The following is a 6,000-nucleotide window of genomic DNA, read 5'->3' as shown; positions in this document are numbered from 1 at the left end:
CTCAGTGAAATAGGAAGCTCATCAGTGAAGAGTAAGGGTTGGGGAGGAAGTGTTGGAAGTTTGAGGAAAGAGAAAATGGTATGAAGCTAAAAGGAGTTGAGGGCCTCCCTGGTGGCGCAGTGGTTGAGAGTCCGCCTGCCGATGCAGGGGATACGGGTTCGTGCCCCGGTCCGGAAGGATCCCATATGCCGCGGAGCGGCTGGGCCCGTGAGCCATGGCCGCTGAGCCTGCGCATCCGGAGCCTGTGCTCCGCAACGGGAGAGGCCACAACAGTGAGAGGCCCACATACCGCAAAAAAAAAAAAAAAAAAAAAAAAAGGAGTTGAATGTTTACGCAGGGGAGTGAGTATAATAATGGACCTCGTATCTAAGCTGGTTAAAGAGGGATGTGAGGACATGAGGGAGGACGGGAGCAAGCAAAAGATAGTGAAACAGTAGACTATAGGAAAGAATGGAGTTGGGGAATTTTTGGAGTTGAGATTGGAAGACGGGAGGTGATGGTGAAAAGTGGGAGGCTTCACGTGCCACGATTCTCTCTCCTACACTCTATGTCAGCTCACTAGCCTTCTTCGGTTCTTCCAACACTTCACGTTTGTTTCTGCCTCAGGGCCTTTGCACTTGCTCTTCCCTTCACATCTTTGCATGATTTGCTCCCTAACTATTCTCAGCTTTCTGCTCTGTCGTCACATCCTCAGGGAGGTTTTCTCTGCTCATCTAGGTAAAAGGCAGTCTCTGTCCCCTGACCCTGTTTCATTTTTCCTTGTGGCATTTCTTGCCACCTGAAGTTATGCTATATTCATTCATATGTTTACATTCTGTGTCTCCCACTAGAATGTAAGTTCCACAAGGGTAGGAACATTGTCTTGTATACCACTGTATCCCTGATATGCAAAAGGCACTCAGTAAATAAATAAATTTAAATGAATAGTGAATACATGAACTTCCCAAGGTACTCAGCTAATAGGTGATACAGCTAAGATTCCCACCCAGCACTCTGGCTCTAGAGCTTTTGCTCTTGAACACTCAACAGAGAGAAAGAAGAACTAGAAGGAGAGAGAAGCTGCTGTAGCCCTCTTGGAGCTTTCAATCTCTGAGATTTTAGGAGCTTCCCTATGGATGGAGTTTGAGGGGAAGAAGAAAAATACTCCTCTACTGGAAGCTTTATTGGAAAAGGCAGAAGGTAAAAAAATAATTTCCTGGATAGAAAAACAGAAGGACAAAAACAAACCAGTAACAATGTACAGGTCTGAGATTGGGGTATTGATCGAAGGCCACTTAAGACTTATTTATGATTTTTTTCCCAAAGAAAATGCATTAAGGCAGTGTTTTTGGAATTAAAAATTTAAAAATTATCCATTTTTTAAAAGAAAGAAAACTGCAGTCAATCTGGTGGTGAAAGCAAAGGGTGAAACTTTAAGTTCATCTTTCCTGGGAGAGCAACTGGTTTAGAAGATAAAGCTATGCAGATGTAAAGCAAAGATTTTGAACCATCCCTTTTCTGGGTTACACTTACATCTTTAGTTTCATGAAGGATGACTTGAAACAGCCACACTTGTGATGCAAAACTTATTCCTCAGTGTTATTTTCCACTTGCAAATTGGTTGGATCCACTTGAGTCAAACTGTGCTTTTGTAGACTTCGTTGCTTCTTTTGGAAGTGTTCTTTCAAATTAGGTTACAGAAACAAGAGCTGAATTATATACACAGCTGCAGAAATAGACTCTACTTTCAAATGTAAGATGAAAAATATGAAAATTGAGAGAGTTCCTTTAGTGTTGAAACTGCCCAACGTTCTTGGTAAAGTTCTGTTTCTTAACGCAGTCAGAAATTGGTGGGTGGGGTGGCCACATGGCCTGAGGAGTCAGGCAGGCCCCCTTTAGAGCAGAAGTTGCGGTCACTCAGATGGATGTTTGAATCCAGTTCTGTTCCTCATAGTTGGATGACTCTGGTCAAGTCATTTAACCCGTTTACTTTCCTTACCTGCAAGAATCCATGTGCCCAGAGCTCCCTCATGGGGTTGCTGTGAGAATTAATTGAAATGATGTATGCAGTGTCACGGAGTGATTTGCTTGATAATTGGAAGTCATTGTGTAAATTGCTGGCAGACTACTTCTTGCTTTTGTGCACTTGTGTTTTTGTTCTCACTCTGTTCATAGACAGCATGACGATATAATTTAACCTCCACACTGGGACCCTTTTGAGAATGAAAGGGGACACCAAACCAGAGAGAACTCTGGGCTTAAGTCAAGACTCTCCCCCAGGCAAACCAAGATGTTAGGGTCACCCTCCCGAAGACTGAGAAGCCTGTAGGAAGGAGGTGCCTGCCGGAGGGACAGAGAATTAGGGGATGAGGTGGGCAAAGACGGGTCTTGTCTGCATTGGCATGCTGGTTGGGAACTAGTCGTCAGTGTGAAACATATTAAGAACAGAAGACGCCCTCTTTCCCTTCTCTTCTGCCACCTTATAATTTGGCAACGGACCTCCCTCTATTGTGCCCAGATTGGGCTGGAGATTAAGCCAGCACGTGCCAAGATGGCATCAAATCACAGGGGTAGGCTGGAGACCCCAGCATGCTTATGAGTAGGCCGTTTCTTTTGAGCCAAACTACGGGGATTTATGCTACTGTGTTTATTTCTCTTTGTTACTTGCCAGCACAGTGATACCCAAACCTGCAGGAATTTAAGGATAACTGGCATTACTTTAAAATACCCATTCCCAGGCCCCCACCAGAGAACTGAATCCAAATCTCCTGACATTCTGTATATTTAAATGAGTGTCTGGGGCAGTCTCTATGACCAGCAAGGTTAGGAAACATGGCCCTTGCCTTGAGAAAAGCTGTTTACCAGTGGTCCCCAACTTTTTTGGCAGCAGGGACCAGTTTTATGGAAGACAATTTTTCCACAGACTGGGTGGGGGGAGGGTGGCTCAGGCGGTAATGGGGAGCAGTGGGGAGCGATGGGGAGTGGCAGATGAAGCCTCACTTGCTGGCCCACTGCTCACCCCCTGCTGTGCGGCCTAGTTCCTAACAGGCCACAGACCGGTACTGGTCCGCGGACCCGGGGTTGTCATCTCACATATGGGCCTCAAATATGAAAGGAAGAATGGATCTGAGGAGGCTCTGATGGAGCAAAGATGATGAGTGTCCCAAAATACAGACAAATCTCCAGAACAGGGTTTAGGGTTCTGTGGTCTGTCTGCTTCTGGCCCTGCACTCACTGGGGCCTTTTTCAGTGTCATCTTTGGAGGAGCTGAGCCTTATATTTATTATAAAAGCAGTGATTCCATGTCCTCATACTTTATTTAGTTATTGCTCTTTCTCTTCTTTCCCCGTCATGCTTCCGGAAAGAATTGTTCATACCTCCTGTCTCCATTTCCTTAATTCTCATTCACTCCTGACTATAGTGGGATGAAGCCTGGCCTGGGTGATCTGCCCTGTGTGATCCTGAGCAGGTTAATGAATCACTCCAGCCTTAGTTTCTCCACTTGACTTCTACACGAGGTAATGCATTTCACGCCCCCTACCCACCTCACACGCGTAAGGAGATGAACTTTCTCTTCCTGAAAGCATTAGAGACCTAATTGTAAGATTCAATTATTCAGTTGTTTTTCAGGACTCAATTTACTTTTCTCATCAACAGCTAAGACCATACTCAGTTTTTGAAATTCTTATTTTTTCTTACATTTATGTCATTTTTCCCAGTTTTTGCCTCCTGGTTCTTTTTCCTTTACATATACCTTATACTTAGGTGTATTAATGGAATTATGCAGCCATTAGAAAGTATCTCTATAAAGACTGTGGAAAGATGATTACTTGAATGTCTTAAGTGGAAATAGTGCAGTGCAAAATGCTACATGTTAAAAATAGGAAAGGTGCTGTTGGTCTTAAGAAGGCATTATGGCCACATGACCAAAGATAACAGAATCTTACCCTAGACTGTGGCCACACCCACACTCACACCTAAGATCCCTCAGGGACACAAAGGGAATGTAACAAATGAGAATTAAAGTATCATTTGCTATGTGTACTCTGGTAAGCTGGGCTTGAGCACTGCTTTGGGCTTCAGATCTGAAGACTTCCTCTATCTTCCAGGCATAAATAAACTCTTACCTCGGCAGGAGCGCATCAGATATGTATGCCTGGTCCTTTGCCTGAGAGGGAACAGATCCTGGTTTCAGCAGTGAACAAAGAGGCAGCAAAAAAGACAAATTCTCATTTGAGTGTGCTGGAGCAGGCTCACATGACTTGAGAGCTGATTCTGATAACTCTTCCCAACTCTGCAGTCAGCATTCAGTGAACTCAAGTTGACAGCTTGCAGTCAGCCATGGTGGGAGAAGTTACAACGTGGAAACTGGTAAACACTGCAAAGTGTGGCTCCCTATCCCCCACCCTTGCCCAAAGCTGCATGTTAACTGTTGATTAGCACACCACTGGGAGAGGGCAGAAAACATGTTACTCCCCTACTCTGAGCTGGCTCTGGTTATGTGCACCACTCTTTCATTATAGGAAGAGAGAGCAACATCTAGATTCATTATCTGCTATAATAAAGATGATGACAATGACGATAAACACTTAGTGAGCATGTCTAGATGTTGTGCTTCACTGTACCAAGTGCTTCCCCTGCATAGCCTTAATTTATACTCAAATGACTTTATGAAATAGGGACTGTCATTACCTCTATTTTACATATGAGGAAGTTGAAGACCAGAGTAAGTAATTTGTCAAATGTTCCACTGCTGGTGAATAGAAGATTCTGGATTCCAGTCCAGGCAAGGCCTCTCTAGAGTCTCAGCTCTGATCTCCATGATAACCCCTTCCTGGGGAAAGTAGGAAGAGAGGTTGGAAAGTTTCATCCCCAACTAGCAGTTGACAGCATGTATTACTATGATAGAAACATTAGATGTTATGGAAAAACCTGAATGAACTTTCTGACCAACCCAGTATTTAAAAGATGCATCCTTGTGTATTGTGATACAACTTTTATACAAGATTTTCAAACTTGCAAAATAATACAACATATTTTCATGGATATTTACATATGTGGTAAAAGTGTAAAAACATACATGGAGATAATGTGGGTACCTGGCTATTTTTATGTTACCACTTTTTTGTATATTTAAACTATTTTGTAATAAAAATTTAATGTATTTCTATATAAGGTAATCAGGTTGGTTTTAATGTGAGATTATAGGTAGTTCTACTCATTTATTTTATTAAAAAAATTTTTAAAGATGTTTATTTATTTATTTATTTATTTGCCATGCTGCACAGCTTGCAGGATCTTAGTTCCCTGACCAGGGATTGAACCCGTGCCCCCTGCAATGGAAGCACGAAGTCCCAACCACTGGACCGTCAGGGAATTCCCTCTAATCATTTATTTAAAATTTTTTAATATTGTTGTATTGTCCTTTCTTTCTTTCTTTTTCTTGGCTGCATGGCGTGGCATGTGGGCTCTTAGTTCCCCCAACCAGGGATCGAACCCATGCCCCCTGCATTGGGAGTGTGGAGTCTTAACTGCTGGACTGCCAGGGATGTCCCAGTATTGTCCTTTCAATTACAAAAATGTTTAAAAGAGTGAGTGCATGCTAAAACTGGTAAAACCTGAATAGCCTGTAGTCTATTTAGTTGTTAATGTTAATTTCCTAGTTTTGGTACTGTACTATGGTTATATAAGATGTCATCATTGAGAGGAATGAGTAATGCAATGGATCATTATTATTTTAAATGGATTAATAAATAAAGGTTATTTTATTTATTATTCTCAAAAAGTTCAAGAATCTCGGGGCTTCCTTGGTGGCGCAGTGGTTGGGAGTACGCCTGCCAATGCAGGGGACACAGGTTCAAACTCTGGTCCAGGAAGATCCCGCATGCCGTGGAGCAGCTGAGCTTGTGCGCCACAACTACTGAGCCTGTGCTCTAGAGCCCACGAGCCACAACTACTGAAGCCCGTGTGCCACAACTACTGAAGCCCGTGTGCCTAGAGCCTGTGCTCTGCAACAAGAGA

This window comes from Mesoplodon bidens (genome assembly GCF_964165515.1).
Source record: "Mesoplodon bidens genome assembly, chromosome: 17".
NCBI classification, from domain to species: domain Eukaryota; kingdom Metazoa; phylum Chordata; class Mammalia; order Artiodactyla; family Ziphiidae; genus Mesoplodon; species Mesoplodon bidens.
Note: the sequence above shows the minus strand (reverse complement) of the source record.